The 17,686-nt window shown below is 41.6% G+C and overlaps 1 protein-coding gene across 9 annotated transcripts in view; it reads left to right on the top strand.

The window, feature by feature from the left end:
• Positions 1–17,686, top strand: part of CDK14 (cyclin dependent kinase 14) — a 716,216-nt gene that overhangs the window by 551,619 nt on the left and 146,911 nt on the right. The gene's annotated exons all lie outside the window — the stretch shown is intronic.

Raw genomic sequence — 17,686 nt, forward strand, 5'->3', positions numbered from 1 at the left:
ATTCCATTATGGTATGTGCCCCCAAATGTGTGAGGGGACAACCTAGCTCAGGTTCCACTGCCCGAGTGCCCACTTGCCTGGCTATGCAGACCAGCCCTTTATGAAGATTCACTGTTGACTGGGACAACTGTGAAAGCCCCTTTCAGTTCTCAAAGTCTTTGAGTTTCTTATTCATATTAAAACATCCTTGAAACTAAGTTTTAAAAAGTTCTTTCCACTGTCACTGAGATTTATTAATATGCTTAGTAATTTTCCTTCTAGCGTGTTATCTCAATCTGACAGAATGTTCTCTTCATGTGTTCTTTGACTTTGCCTTAGTCTGTTTGTGCTTTTGCTTGTCTTGCTGCATTAGGTGAAGTCCAGACACCTTAATCTCTTCTTATCTGACTCAAGCTCACTTGCCCATTGTTCCTTTACGTCAAATATGGTTGGTCTCCTTATTGAACCTCCTTATTTACCAAGCTCATTCTTATCTCTTGTTTTCTCCAACCATCACCCCTTCCTCCAGCCATTCCCTGATTTTTACTCCCTTATCCATGTTCTGTACATTCTTCACGGCTATGCTGTCTGCAGCCTCAGGATGCTCTTCCATCACTAATTCCTCATTACTCACCATTCAGATCACACAGGAAAAAAAGAACATTATACTCGGCATGTTTCTACCAGCCACCCTCTACACATTCCTCTGATTTTACCATGATTTCTGCTGGCCCTTCAGGCCTCGAGGACTGAATTTGGTATATCCCTCAATTTTAAGGAAGACTATTCCAAACATGCTCTCAAGCGTTAATGAAAATCCATCAAGCCATTAGCATAGCTGGTGCAGTCAACTGGGTGGATAGTTTATGCGTGTTAATTTGTACTCTTTATAGGTTATACTCTAATTGTTCAGTGTGTGGTCTGTGGCTCCATCTGGACTAACAAGTTCTGCTGAAATGTGAGTTGTGCATTTTTACTGCTCCTCCTCAGCCCACCCAACCCAGGCTCCAATCATGCATATTTAGTAAGGACTTCTGGAGAGATTTTCAGTCTAGGTCAGAAGCAGAATTGCAGGGTGCGTTTGAAATCTAAGTAGCATATAGTTTATCTCAGGCCTTGCTGTGATAAATCCAGTGGTACTATATGTAAGATGCCTTTTACATTCATCATTTATGGCAGGTTTTAAGGTTTTGGAGGCTGGATTCTATAGGAGGAGTGGAGGGTGGGGAGGGCATGTATGTGAATGAATTTTTGTTTGTTTGGTTTTTTTTTCGGTACACGGGCCTCTCACTGTTGTGGGCTCTCCCGTTGAGGAGCACAGGCTCCGGACGCACAGGCTCAGCGGCCATGGCTCACGGGCCCAGCCGCTCCGCGGCATGTGGGATCTTCCCGGACTGCGGCACGAACCCGTGTCCTCTGCATCGGCAGGTGGACTCTCAACCACTGCGCCACCAGGGAAGCCCTGTGTGAATGAATTTTTATTCGTCAGTCAAACTTTCAAACAAAACTAACAAAGCCTTGTCTACAGTAACTCCATATGCACCAGTACTGTAGAGGCACAGACCGTGACCTAGAAGGAACCTTTGTTTAAGCTTCCCACAAATGTCAATATGACTATTGTTCCTGTTGAGAAAAAGAGGAAAAGGAAATAAGAAGCAAAATCCCAATATCGAGAAGGAAGGCAGGCTGAATCCCTACAGGGCTCTTGTTTGTCTACTCGTGGGTCCTGTGATGTTTCCTTTCTTCACTTTATCTGCTGGAATCCATTTGTAATGAGCAAAAATTGTTTAAGGACACAGGTCTGTTTTCTCTGAAGTTAATGCTTCTTAGTGAGAAACATTTCACTTTCAATAGAGATTGACCTAAGATTTTATTCCCCACTGTTTTCTCTCATATGGAAAGATTTTCAAGATATGTAAAAGAAAAGTATGAAACAGTTCTAAGTGCCCGTTAGTGGAAGGAAAAGAGAACGTTCTGCTGATAAGATGGACATAATATGATGTCCAGGGCGTGCAGGGAGCATTTCCAGATGGCAGTTTCCTGCAAGGTTTAGGACTGGGCCTCTGCTAGCACACTCACTTTTTGTCAAATATGGTCTGATACTGTTAATTATTATTATTATTTGTTTATTTGCATATGATCGTCCATAATAACTTTTTTTACAGTTGAAAGTTAGAAACAAAGATTTTAGAGAGGGAAGTCCTTTAAAACAAGATATCTCCTGGTGAGCTTTCATAGAAACTTTCAGCTCAGCAGTACTGGCTGCTTGGTGATGTTCCCTCAAATGCTGGACTTTGGGTGTGTGTTGCTGTTATTGATGACTTCATCTGCCTGAATGGGTGTTCGTGTTTGACATAAGTGGGGCAAATAGGCAATGCTCTATGATGGATGAGTATCAGTGCTTCTGGAAGGGCTCTGCATTCAAAGAGCTCTGGGAGGAAGGGCCAACACTGGTGTATTCTGTTATTCCTTGTGTTCTGTGAGTAGGTGAATCGGTGCAGAAAGATAACAGAGCATTTTGAATTACAGGGCCACCAGAGTGCAGAAGCTAGCCAGCCTTCCAGATTATTTCCATAAGTAAAGAATGGTGCTGCTAACCAGCTTCATCCAATTTCAGGGCTTGGATGAAATCAAATTAGATTGGCTTTGCATCAGCCAGGGGTTGTGCTGGCAAACAATAGACAAATAAATGTGGCACTGTTTCCTGAACAGAGGCATGGGGACAGTGGTATTGCTGAGTAAATTTATTCTATAAGTCATGATATTAATGATGACTAGATACAAACTGGATAAACTCAAAAGAAGCAAGAAAAAACAGAAAGGAAAGGAAGCCACCTTATTTAGAAACCTGAGGAGCAGGTGATGGTGCAGAAAGGATCTAGACCTTGAGGTCAGGGCTCTGTTTTCTTTTTCCTCACCTACACTTACTACCAGTTTGCCCTCTTACAGCGAACTTCACTTCCTGAGCCTTGTCTGTATCATGAACACAAGAGTACCTAACTTGCTGGGATCACTGTGATGATTGAAGATCGTATATATATGATATATATATATATCTTATATATATATGATATATATATTCTAGCAGAGGGAGCCTGGCATAGAGTAGGTCCCAATAAGTAAGAATAACTCGGCTGTTCTTATTGGCAGAGATGTAGCAGCCTGGTGCTAAGCCTGCTTCCACTCCTATCATCTGCATCACCGCCCGTGGGCTAGCTCAGCCCTGTGAAAGGACAGCTCCATCCAGCTAACAGCTTCCTGGTACTTCTGCTTTCATGTCTGTAATATTAGGCTTTGACACTCCTTCTACACCCTTATCCAGGGAAAATTACACCAAATAGACTTATCTTTGATCTATTTTCCATTTTGACTAAATTATGGACAATAATACTATATTTTAAAGTATAGACAGAGACTGCAGGCTACAAAAATCCAAACCCTTTTTAGTCTTTTCAGATCTTGAAACTGGATGATTAACCATTGTCAGCTCTACATTGACTTGGGCTTTCTTAGCTATTGAACTCTTGGCTCCAATTCACACCTTCACTCTCCCTTTAATCTAAAATGACTTTTGTTGTAATGCCTTAATTTCAGAAGTGCATTTATGTATTGGTTTTGTTATTTTAGTAGAATTATGATCTTTGATGTGTTCTAGCCTAAAAATCTGCTTTTACCATAATGGTTACACAGTATCCTATAGCCAACAAATGGACTATTAAAGCATCAGTTTTGTCTTCCTTTACTGCTAGGGTTTTCTTCCCCAGAATGCCAATGCTGTAAAATTCCACATTAATAAGACCTCAGGTAGGCTAAAAGTGCAAAAGAACTCTTTCTGTTCCATGATAATGCTGCATAACAAACTGCCTCAGAATTCAGCAGCTTAAAACAATTATTCTTGTTCAAATGCTCATATGGGTTAGTTAGGTTGGCTGATCCAAGATCAGCTCATCGAAGTCCAGGTTTGCTCCGCATATTTTTTATCCTCCTTGGACCAGTGGGCTAATCAAGGTGTGCTTTTCTGTGGCAATGGCAGAAGGGCGTGAAGGGCGAATGGAAACAGGTGCTACCTCCTAAGTTGGTAACTGCCCCTTTCACTTCCAGCTCCATCCCATTAACCAGACAAGTTAGAGTGCCATGGAGGAACTGCAGAGTCACATGACAGAGGGTGCAGTTATAGGAAGGGGTGAGGAATCAAGATCAGTAACACAATTGATCACATCTGGCTTTGCTGCTAACCATTGAGGGACTTTGAGCAAGTCTCTAAGCCTCAACTTCTCAATGATTTCATTCATTCATGGAATTCAACAAATAATTCTGCCATATACTTAGTGCTGGGCATTGTTCTAGGTGATGGGAATACAACAGTGAACAAAAAAATCAGAAATCTTGCCCACATGGGTCTCATATTCTAATCAGAGAAACAGACAGTAAATTGTATATTTGTGCGTGTGTTCATGAGTGTGTTATAGGTCAGAGAGTAAAAAGTGCAATGAAGAAAAATTAAATAGGGTAAGGAAAATAATTCACCTCTCCCTGCCCCCTGCCCCAGAGATGGCCACTGTTAACAGTTTGGTGTTTGTGGTTAGGGGGATGGATAGTGGAGCCTTACCACTGGGGTTTGAATCCCTGCTCTTCCTTTGACTTGCTTTGTGATCTTGGACATGGCTGTTATTTTTCCATTGATTCCTAATAAATTCCAATAAACTTAGTGTCTGAAAGCAATATGTATTTTTGCCTCATAGCTTGTGTGAGTCAAGAGTCCAGACACAGCATAACTGGATCCTCTGATCAAGGTGTCACAAGGCTGCAGTCTAGGTGTTGACTAGACTGCATTTCTTTCTGGAGCTTGGGATCTTTTTTCAATTTCACGTGGTGATTGGCAGAATTCAATTCCTTATGGTTGTAGGGATGATGTCCTTTCCTTGTTTTATTGCTGTCAGTCAGGGGCTTCTCTTGGCTCCTAGAGGCCCCCAGTTCCTTGCCGTGTGGCTGTCTTGTAGTACCTCTCACAACATGGCAGCTCCATTCTACTGAGTCTACTAAGACAGAGTCTTATAATCATAGGAGTGACCCTCCTATCACCATTGCCATATACTATTAGCTAGAAGCAAGTCATAGCTTCTTCAGCATTCAGTGGGAGGGGGTTATACAAGGGCATGACTAACTGAAGGTCATTTTAGAATTCTGACAACATGTTACTTAACCTCTCTGTGTCTCATTTTCCCATCAGTAAAATGGGAATGATAATAATAATATCTAACTCACCAAGTAGTTTTGAGGACTAAAGGAATTAATAGAAGTAAATCACTGAAAAAAATGCTGGGTACATAAAAATCCCTCTATGTGTCCGCTACTTTTGTTATCTATAAAATGTGAGGATTTTGTTGGGTGATTTTTAAGGTCCCTTTCAGCTCAAACATGCGGTCTTATTACAATATACTGTAATGCAAAACTGAGCAAGGATAGGACATCTACTGAGAGAGAGAGGGAGGGAAGGCACAGTATTAGGATAAGTTGAAATGAACCTAAATAGACCAAATGTTTCAAGGAGGCAAGAGTCATCCATTCCTCTTTTATTTTGCCATCAGTGAACCCTCCCTAAGTATTGCCGATTTGAAGTTTTCTGGTTGTCTTGTCAAGGGATCTTTTTGGGGACCAGTGTCCCTCTAAGCAAATAGTGCTGTGTAAGAAACTTTCCTCCTTTAGTTACCATACTGTCCCTAAGTTAATTGAAGCCTGTGAGTCTCAAATAGACCATTGGTTGATGCCACTGGATTATCATTGAATATAGGTGCTAGTGATATATTTAAAACGTAAAAGTGTGAATGACTTTTATCCAAACTTGCTTAAACAAGAATAATTGGAGTAGGACACCCCCTAATTTCCTCTCCACCCACACAGGCCCATGAGGAGAGGACGTTATGGTCATCTCTCCAAGATGTCTTGAGGCAACAGGAAAGGTCCCAATCTTGCTGTTAATGCTTCCTCTGCTAAGAGCCACTGATGGAAGCTGTTCCTCCTCAGTCAGGCAGGAAACTGCTTGGGCATGGGGGAGGTGTGCCACCTGTAGGATCAGCCCCATTCCCTGTCTCTTTGGATGACATCCTCTGTCTGGAGTAGTGATGAGCCAAGAGGCAGCTTCAGTAGTTGTCTGTAGAATTCATGCTCTGTGTGTTTATGTTCTCTATGTAAAGGCCCATCATTTAGAGAGGGGCTTTCTCAACAGCAGCACTGTTAACATTTTGAGCTGGATATTCTTCATCTTAGCAGACGGTCCTATGCATTGTAGGATGTTTAACAGTGGGCCTGGTCTCTAAATGCCAGTGGCAATCCCTACCCCTACTTGTGACAATCAAAAATGTCTACAGGTGTTGCCAAATGTCCCGGTACATTTTATATATGTATTTATTTACATAGTTATTCATGAGTTTCTTTAAAATAATTAAAACATGCATAATTTTAAAAAATTCAAACAGTACAAAATAGTAAACAGTAAAAAACATGTCTCTTACCCCAGGACCACAGTACCAGGTTTCTACTCCAGAGGCAAACATGTTACCATAATTTAGGTCACAAGAGATCTCCACTGAAATTTATATAAATGCAGATTGGGTGTCTAGTTATTGTAAGATACACGGGCGAGTGTATTATATTTTTATTAGCAACTTTTTTTTTCATTTGTGTTCAAGATGAAAAGAAAATGACTGGAATGAATCTCTTTTAGTTTGTTTCTGATGTATCTTTTAAAAAGCTTCTCAGCTCTTTCTGGACTGATATATGGCCTCTTAAGAAGAATTATTTCCTGCACAGTGAGAAGCTGCATCCCCTTAACTTATTCCCGTGGCCTCGGGAGCCTCTCACCATGATCTCGTCTAAGACCGATGCCATGTGGCAGTAAGGAAGAACTCTTTGGGGTATCGATATTTTAAGCCCTCGAAGTAGACATTTTTCATCTAATGAAACAACTGAATACTTCAAAAGTACTAACCCTGGTTTTTTGTTGCGAGTATGTGAACTGTGCTCTTTATTGATTTCCTTGTCCTGTTGAGGACACAATGTACTTTGTGAGGGTGTAGTTTTCACATCACAGCACCACCTTCTCACACAGGGGAAGACGATGTTCTCATCAGGCTTGTTCATTTATCAGCATGTGTGATTTACAATCTTCATAACAAAGGCCTTGTAGCTCCTGCTTCTCCATCATCGATTTTCTGTATTATAGTGACACAGAATTTCAATTTGATTTTTGTTGGTCCTAGTCATGGTTGTGGAGATCACCACATAATGTTGACTTCCACAGCTTCAGCAAGATATATAATCCTTCAGGGAAGATTTTTCAAAATAATCCTACTCTTGACAAGATGTACTCTCGTACTCTTGATGGAATTATAAATTGACGCATGATTCTACAGAATAAGTTAGAAAAAATGTTAAATATTCGTATTATTTGGCTTAGAAACAAGACTTCCTGGAGTTGCTAAATAGTCACAAGGACACAAAGATTTCCGAATAGAAAAGTCGGACAGTGAGGAAATAAATATTTTCATCACTACTAATACTACCACTATTACTGTTAGCTAAACAAAGTGACATGGTAAGCATTTTTATGCATTATCTCACTAACTCTCACAATGTTGTGAAATCGTGTTATTATTATCCCATAACTATAAAAGGAAAGTGTGTCTTAAAGAAGCTAATCAACCCATATAAATGATAATGGTGATGATAGTGATGGCCCCTAACATTCACTGAGTGCCAGTGTGTGTCACATGGGACTCTAAGGACTTTACATGGATTACCTTAGTTAGTCTTCTTACCAAGAACACAATGAGGTAGGTACTCTTTGTTATCACCATTTTACCAAAGAAGAAACTGAGGCACAGGGAAGTTAACTAACTAGAATAAAAGAAGTTAAGTTATAGCATTCAAAATATTTAAGTAGAGATTTGAGTACAGATAGATTGATTTTGGAGGTCCTAGTACCTACCAAGACCATGTGGTTGGTAAGTAAATGGTACACCAAGACCTAAACTCAGATCTGGTAGACAGTCTCTTAATCACTGAGCAGTATAGCTGATTAGTTAAGGTAATTCCATTTGATGGATTGTCTGGTAGAATGTGACGTGGTTATATACTTTTTTCAGAGCTAAATGGGGAAAAATAGAAAGCACGCAGAGGTTATCAAGGATAAGGAAGAAATGAGTTCACTCATCCTGTTAGGATTGCCCCCCGACAATTCCCCCAGCCACCTCCAGGATGTGATGGTGGCTTCCCAACCAGAAGAATGACTGAGTGGGGGTGGACAGTTTCATCCCAGAAGGAAGGATACAGCCTGAACCTAGAACCTCGAAACAGGGTCATATTAAGTAAGGAGTGTAGACTTTGGATCCTGATACCCCTTTTAAATCCTGCCTCTTCTGTCTGCATGGTGAGGCCTTAGTCAAGTCTCTCGGTATCTCTAAGCCTCCGTTTCCTCATCTGTAACATGGAGGAATGTGACCCACGTGGAGGCTTTGTTGAGAGGATTAAATAAGGTGATTTCCAACATGTTCTGCACAAGAGGAGCACTTGACAATGGGACAGAGACCCTCCTTTCCCTCAGCCTTCAGCGGGCACTCTCCAAACACCTCTTCCTAGTAGCAGCCCCTGAATACTTCATGCTCTCATCTTGCATTCATACCCTCTGAAGTCTACAACCATGAACATTCCTTGTACTCAACCAACTAAGAGTTTTCTACCCTACCCTCACTTCAAACCAAGTCCAGCCTGGCCTCAAATGCAAATACTGTTGGATAATTTTAAAGTAACTTAAGAATTGGGAATATGTGTTTTGAGGTATTTTGTTTGTCCACCTGTATCACCACTGGCATCATCTAAAATAAGCGAGGTCTTGGTTGAGTCTGAGTATTCTCAAAGTGTTTGTTTCTAATCTAGTAATAGGATTTTTCATAGTACATGTGAATAAGAGAATCAAAGTCTGTTTTATGTTATGAATACACCATAACAAAACTGAATTGCTTGGCACTGTTTGGATCTTTTAATTATGAAATCAATGACAGAAGAGCCAATTAAGGAAGAGATGTGTTTCTTCCAGGGGATTGTCTAAAGATGGAAAAGTATATTTTCAAAGGCATCTTGGGGAAACCTAGCTTGTCAGTTCAAGTAGGAGGTAGTTTAAGCCTTAGGCAGTGAATAAGCTAGTAGAGGACAGTGAGTTTTATGACTTAAGTCTCATTAAATTGCACTCATGTAAGCATGGTACATGGAATGAGAAAGTGCTGAAAATGATGGTGATTTGACTTGGATTCAAGTCCGGTGCTTTAAGGGACTGTAGATGACCTTGATCATACGGCTGCTGCCTTCTCTTGACAAGGCTAGCAGGAGGAAGAAAGGCACAAATGGCTCTGTTTGTAAAGTACAGTGTAGTCTGAAAACGCATGTGCTGAGGACAATCTTGTGCAAGTAAGACTCTGAGCCAACTGCGTGTGCACTGTCTCTAAAGCGACGTAGGAAAATAAGAGCGGCAGTGAGTGTTTCCTTCCGCTTTTAATTTAATTTCACTTATACTAAAAGAATGAGTCCCTAGGACTCTTAGGCAGCAGCGCCATTGGCCAACATCCTCACTTTTTGTCTTTCAAAAATGCCTATCCACCCTCAATCTCTGTTCCTCAGCTTGTTGCGCTGTGAGCCTATTTTAATCATAAGACAAAGACAGGGGTGGCTGAATATTAGAAAATCTAGGTGAGCTCTTTGAAAGAACTAAGTTCCCTGCCTTTTTAGTGACTGTGATCATTAGAAGGCTTTGTGCTTTATTTGGACTGGCCCTTTGCTCCTTTTGTTGACAGGCAGTCTTGCAAGGCTGTCCTTTGTCCCCTGTAACCTGTCAGCAGGAGAATGGGGCACAGCGGAGAGGGAATGATGAGAAGCTGCCTTCTTGAGAGAGGAGAGCTAAAGCAGCTGCTGACAGCTTCCCCTGTGTGAGGAGGCCACACATGTCAACATCGAGATCCCAAACTTTTGGGAAACTTTATCCTTTACTGAAAATAATAAACCATGATGGCAATATTTTATGATGTGTTGATCATCCAGAGTGAAAACAACTTCTCAAGAAATAACAAAACAGGATGGTCTTAGAGAAGCGTGGTGGAGGAGAGGAAGAGATACCATTGTTAGCCCAACCCCTGATTTATCTGGGTATCTTTAATCTCCGCTTTGTCCTTCACATGAGGATAAAATTTGTGGTCAGAGGTCATCATGAGTGTTGAAATTATTTTTACAGTATAATTTAATGGGAGGGAGCCCATTAGATCTCTAGAGTTCAGAGACCATCCCGTCTCCCCTCCCCACACCTATCACCATTGGCTGTTTGGACGTTGCAAATCACTCAACCTGTTTCAGACACCATTTGTATGTCTTTGTATAAATCATGGATCCCCGTTTAGGGCTTTTATTCATTATACCACATTTCATATTCATAGGTGCTGAAGCCCCTCCCCCCAACCCCTCTGAACCCTGTAAACTCTTGGCCTACCAACCCCATCCTTTCCTGTTTAACTGTGGAGAAAACAGTAAATGTCAGTGTCTTCGTCACTACTGACTGCTGTGACAGAATACCATAGACTGGGGGACTTACACAACAAAGGTTTACTTCTCAGTTCTGGAGGCTGGAGGTCCAAGATCAGGATGCCAGCATGGTCAGGTCTTGGTGAGGGCCCTTTTCCTGTTTATGTCTTTACATGGCCTTCCTTGGAGTGTGCGCATGGAGAGATCCTTTGTCTCCTCCTCTTTTTATAAGGACCTTAATCCCATCATGAAGCCCTCATCCTCCTGACCTAATATAATTCTAATTATCTCCCAAAGACTCAATCTCCAAATACCATCACATTGGGGGTTAGGGTTTCAACCTCTGAGTTTTGGGGGACACAAAGATTCAGTCCATAGCAATGAGTATTTGAAGAACACAGATTAAGGGGTGAAGAAGAATTAGGTGTATCTGCTTTAGCCTTAGTCTCTTGGCTGATTCATATATAACCCATAATGCACAACTGTCATAATTTCTAGTTATTGGAAAATAATAGGCTACGTATGTCCTTGATGCAGAAATGCGTTAAATATAATGTGAAGTTAATAAGATAGCTCACAATAATCTGGTACTAATGAAGCTAAATTAATACCAGTTTAGAATTTAAAATCAAGAATAACAGCGACTGAAAATTTACAACTAAGTCATTGTAACACTGATGAACCTTTAGCTCAGCGTTGTCCAGAGAATTGCAGAATCCCACCTCTCTTGATGTGCCAGTGGTTGTCAGGGGCATCCAGAGTTGTCAGGACTTCATTGGCAGCCATACTTCCTGATAGAATACCTCATTGTCAACTCTAAGTAATTTACTGATTTTAGGTTATGAATACTAAAGTTTAACATCGGTATTCTAAATACCAGTTCTTGACCCACTGAATCTGTTAGGAATAAGTAACCCCTTTTGTAGGGGAAAGTCTGTGGTATTCCATATCAATTGCCAGGAGAACGTTGCTTTGGGATTGGGAATCTATTCTTTTTTTTTTTGAGGAACAATTTCTCTTTTATTTTACTGTTTTTTTTCAACATCATTGTTTTGTGTGTGTATGTGTGTGTTAGTTTCTACTTTATAATGAAGTGAATCTGTTCTTGATCAGGAAGGAGCAGGCCCGTGGGGCCCTGGAGGACCTAGAGTTTATCATGAAGATTACCTTTATCAAGGACTATCTTTTCCATAATTGCATCCTAACTTCTAGCACGGTCGGTCCTTGGCAATAACAAGTTCACAATAACTTTTTATGAATAATATGTAATAACATACATATCTGTTGAAACTGTAACTGTATATATCTGAATAGTATATACACAGCTGCCAAAACTATAATAAAATACTGCATATGTAGGACATTCTATAGAACTATCTTGACCTAAATTTTTTAACAGCCTCTTTTTTTTGCCAGTAAACTTACCAGAGGTTTAGCTGTAACTCATACATTCCTGCATAGCCCATTCAAAGCTCTAAAAATAATAGCCTCTTTTTTTAGAACAGGTAAATGTATGGATTTCCTTTTGATAGGCAGGCCCTGACCTACATATTCTCGATACAGACACAGCCCTTGCTCCTGCTACAGCTCGGGAGGCTCTAATGCTCTCCTTCCCCCACCGCTCCAGCACTGCAGACATAACACAGCGGAGGTGGCACCTCCTTTCAGTTTTCTCCACCTCCTCCAGGAGCTCCCCCTGCCCCGCCCCCAGTTCTGCCTCTCCGAAGTCCCATCCTCAGTGCAAGTAGGTGCCTCTGTGAAAGAAGAGATACAAAGGTTGTGAAGAGGAGAAAGAAAAGCCAAGCCTTTCACCCACTGGAGACACCGTGAGGGCAACCTCTGGACCCCACCTTACTGTTGTGTTGCCCACCACCACCCCCATTAACCAGTGCAAAAGACACAGAGAAAACGATTCCCGTTTTTTTTGTTTTTTGGGGTTTTTTTTGCGGTACGCGGGCCTCTCACTGTTGTGGCCTGTCCCGTTGCGGAGCACAGGCTCTGGACGCGCATGCTTAGCGGCCGTGGCTCACGGGCCCAGCCGCTCCGCGGCATGTGGGATCTTCCCGGACCGGGGCACGAACCCGTGTCCCTTGCATCAGCAGGCGGACTCTCAACCACTGCGCCACCAGGGAAGCCCACGATTCCCTTTTTGACGACCCCTCACCTCTTCTGCTAGAGTGCTTGTCACTCCTCCCAAGTCAGAGCTCCCTTCCTCTTGGTTTCAGTCCCCATCCCAGCCTCTCCGTGGGCCTGGAAGCCTCTGACCAGCCTGGTCTTCCTCCTCTGGGCTGGCCTTGCTGCCCCACGCTAGAGCTTGGTGAGTCTTGGGGACAGGAGCCCTGTCCTGCTCCCTGGCCACCTCCATAGGAAGTGTTGTGATTTCCATGGTGGCTGCATTTTTATCGGAAGCCCCGTTGTGCAGAATGGTTTGGCTCCGTAGTGCTTTTTGGTTTGTTATGAATTCAACAGGCTTTTGTGCAGCAGCCAGGGGACTAACCACCATGTAGAGAATTGTTTCTTTGGGGAAATATATTGTGAGTCCCAAACAGTTCTCAAACTGTTGGAACACAACTCCATTGTAGGTGCCAGTGTTTTATTTTTGTATTATGGAATTTTATGGTGGTGAAAGGATAATGAGATCACTGCTGAGCTTTCAACTTGCCATTTGTACGTAATGCAGTTTTCCTTCCTGAATCCTGGGCAGAAACTTATAACAACACAAATGTCTATCAATAAGAGAGTGGATGAATAATATTCTATTCACATAATAGTCACACAAGAGTTTGGATGAATCTTAGCAATAAAACGTTAAGTGGAAAAAAAATCTCAAAAGATTAGCTACAGCCCTATATCTTGTATAGAAATTTTTAAATAATTAAAATTAAAATGTTTTATAATCTTTATAAGGACAATAAAATTATATTTAAAAGGAAGGTAGAGTGATGAACATGGTTCAGAATGGAGCTTACGGCAGGTGGGGAGCAGGAGATGCTGGGTGATCGCATGGGGCCTGAGGATTTGACGTTGTTGTTTTTAAATAATCGAACTCTTGTCTGGGGTGGTGAGCTCACGGGTGCTTATTATGTTAATATAAACAAAATTCTGTGCACTACATCCAAAGAAAGAAAAAAATAATACATTATTTTTTCTTTTTGGTTTGAGGGATAAGCACTTCCATTACTATTGTCGGATAGAATCGAATAAGAATAAATGACAATATCCGTTTTCTTAGTAAATAGCTCTATGAGAGAATCATTCCTTGACTTTGCAACCAATCTCAGTACATCCAGTAGGTCAGCAGAAGCATGGCAGCACCTGCTGTGGGGAGAGGGGTCACATAGCTAGTGAGATGGCCTGGCTGACCGCTGGGCTTCGGTCTTTGCTGGTCCTGCGTACGGAAGTTGTTTTAGGAGTCACCTGAGAGGAATTAACAGTCCTGTTAATTGCTCTGGCATCCAAGTGACAAGGTGGGAAGGGCACCAGACACAAATCCGGGTTGTGTCCTGGCTCTGTTCCTCTCTTCACGGGCACCTAAGCAAGTGCCTTGCTTTGCAGTATGGTTTTCTCACCTGCAGAGTAGCCAATATTGCCCTATTTTACTGTGTTGATCACAACTCGTATGAAATAATAGGTGTAACATTACAAACTGTCAGGCAGCTTATGTGAAGTTATTGCTGCAAGTAGACTTACTTTCACAGTTTTTTTTCTGTTTCCTTCATGTTTTATATGTATAAAATATCCACTTTGAGTGTCATTTAGAAATAATATTTTGTAAATGGTCATTTTACTCTGTAGTAGGCTGAATAACAAACATGAAGGACATTAGACCTTAATCCCTGAACCTGTAATTATACCTTATTTAGAAAATGGGTATTTTTTGCAAATGGGATTAAGTTAAGGACCTTGAAATGGGGAGATTATCCTGGATTATCCAGGAGGACCCTAAATGCAGTCATCAGTGTCCTTATAAGAGTGAGCCAGAAGGAGATTTGATGCAGAAGAGGAGAAGACAGCATGAAGACAGAGGCAGAAATGAGAGTGAAAAATGCCTTTAGCCACCAGAAGCTGGAAGGGGCAAGAAAGGGATTCTCCCCTAGAGCCTCCAGAGGGAGGTTAACCCTGCTGACAGTAACTTCAACCCAATGAATCTGATTTCTGACTTCTGACTTAAGACTCTCAAAAGGATTAAACTTCTGTTGTTTTAAGCCACCTAGTTTGGGGTTATTTGTTACAGCATCCACAGGAATCTAATACATTCACATTAACATGTTTTTGAAAATTATATAATTTTCTAAAACACTCTGAAGGATGTCCAAGTTTCATAATGTTATGAATTAGTTCAATAGCTTTGTCCTTTTTAAGTTTAATGTAATAAAAATGAATATTTAAAATACTACATTTTTGAGGGCAGAAGTTATAGTTACACATTTTTCTGTCTCCCAATAATCAGCACACTGCCTTGCACAGAGTCAATGCTCAGTAAATAGGAAAACTACTTTCATGCAAGAAAAAGAAGATGGCAATCAATCTGGGCATGTGTTATATGTCATGTATGACACATATAATTGTCATCAAGTTTTAATTGGCCTCAAGTTTGCAGCCCAAGTAAAGAACATCAGTGGATGAATGGAGTATTTCTTTTATGATTATTATTATTCACATCCTGCCAGTTTTGAGAAATGATTTGAAGCCTCTTGCTGTAAGGGACACCTGGGGTATAAGACTGTAAAAGTAAGGACGGGAAAGCAGGTGCTGGTGGGCAAACTCTGACTTATAGAACGCTGAGCCAGTCCTCCACGCAAATCATTGTCATCTGTACTAGCTCCTGATATGAGATGCCCACCTCTCTTCCAAATGCTATCTGAACAAATCATCTTCCACAGGTACTCTGAATGAAGGTGTACCTGTAGTGATTACTTCCCACCTACTGCTTGCTCTTTTTTGGTTGAAAAATCCAGTTAGAATGACTTCTTTAAATGCAGTGCTTCTGAAACTTAAGTATGTGTATGAATCACCCAGGGTTTGTGTTGAATTATAAATTCTGATTCATCAGGTTGGGAGTGGGCCCTGAGCTTCTTTCTGTAGGTGATGCTGATGCTGCTAGTTTATGGACCACACTTTGAACAGCAAGGCTCCATCCAGCATCTAGTGTTCCTACCTCCAAGTGCCTCTCCCTGGGTGTCCTTCTTTTTTTGCTTTTTGTACCACTGCTTCAGGCAGCCAGCCTAGTTCTGCTGCATTTGCTTGGCAACATCGCCCCCTCCAGCCTCAGCAGCCTCCACCCTCAGGCTCCTGAACAACGTGCAGGGACATTTCCATCCCTGTGACTCCCACAGCGGGGAGCTGGCAATCTGAAGCCCTGTCAGAATAACATCACTCAGTGAAAAGAAGAGAGAAGCCGTTGAGATGCGAGTGAAATCAATGAGGGAATCAGTGTTTAGAGAGACAGGGAATAGAAACGGTAGGAGGAAAGGGAGAGGGAAAAGAAGGAAAATTTTGTTGGAGGGAAACATTTTAAATGAGCTGCTTTCACTGCAGAATTTTCCAGTTAAGAGCGTTTCGTGGAGTAGTTTCCAATTTAGTTTCTAGGTATCCTCTAATTTCTATAACAGCCAACTGCTTGTTTTGTTCATTCATCTACTGAAAATCTTTTGTAGCCCTCTGGACCCAGGCTGAAGACTTTAAAAAAAAAAAAATCTATATACCGTCTAACTAAACTGAGGGCCTCTGAGAGATGGCCTAGTTAGATGGGGCCAGTCAGCGAGCCCAACCCTTGCTGTGACATTAGAATCACTGGGAGGTTTGGAAAATTCCGCATACCTAGCCTGCACCTTGAACCAATTAAATCAGAACTTTGAGGTGGGTCCCAGTCTTTAGTATTCTTTTTTATCTGTATTTTTTTCATGCTTCCCAAATGCTTCCCACTTGCAGCCAAGCACCACTCAGCCAGACCTTTATCTTCTAGCCGGTGAACTGATCTCACTTTAAATAAAACGCTTAAGAGCTGTCCTTTATTATGTATTTGGGTTCCTTCTCATCTAAACCTTTGTCATGTTGAAAACTCTGCAGGATATTTTGGAAACACCACCTTTTTCAATCCAGCAACTTCAGTTGAGCAGCTGATTAAATAGTCAAGCAGCTTTCTGAAGCCCCAGCAGCTTTTCATTTTCTTGGTCCAGTGGCTCCTCCTGCTGGCCTGTCCTAGGTAAAGCTCCCTGCTCTGCAGAATGTCACTGCAGGTTATGCTGCTCTAACCCAGAATCACACAGCATGTTAAAGCAGCTTTTCTAATCGCACATTCAACTTGTATGTCGTTGGCCTTTGCCAAAAATGAAGTCCTAACATGCTAACCCCTTATCCGGTGGCACTTTAGGTAAGGCCTAAGGCGTGATGGAGGAAAGGAACTGTATATACGTGTGTGTGTGTATGCACAGACATACACACATAATACACACACACCATATACATGCATCTATTTTGTTTATCTTGCTACTAGAAAATATTCTGATATCAGCCATTGATTGTGCTGGTTCCCTGCAAAATAACTGCCATTGATATATACTTTGGATAGAAAATGGGGAAGGAAAGCTTTCATCCATACCTTCTCTACCCTCTTTCATATGTATACCCTTTTCCTTATCAACTCATTTCTCCCTATCTGCCCCATAAGTTATAATTACGGCCAAATACAAATGAAGGTAGATGTAAATGCATGACCTCATCTTATGGCCCAAACTCTTGGTCATAGTGTTACATCAGACTTTCACTACACGACCCTTGTGTATAGGGAGACAGAAGTTGATTCTTATTATATCTGGATGCAAAATGTGGTGCAGCCCAGCCTTTCATCTGATGAAGCCTCATGAGGCTGTCTACTCCATTTTATACAGCTCTTGTCATTAGTATGCCCTTCTTTGTCTTTTACTAGTATCTTACCCGATTGGCTCTCAGCACAGCGTAAACCAGCCCCCCTCAGCATTGCAGTTACTTGATCTATGACGTCCCAAACTGTTTCTTTCTCAAGGGTGAACATTTCCAGTCCACCTCATGGGACACGGGTCCACCACTTCCTGACCTTTCTGGGTACATCCCTTATTTATTTTTGTTCCTCTTCACAGGTAGCACCTGGTGCTGGTGCAACAAT

This window comes from Globicephala melas, chromosome 9 (assembly GCF_963455315.2).
Source record: "Globicephala melas chromosome 9, mGloMel1.2, whole genome shotgun sequence".
Taxonomy (NCBI): domain Eukaryota; kingdom Metazoa; phylum Chordata; class Mammalia; order Artiodactyla; family Delphinidae; genus Globicephala; species Globicephala melas.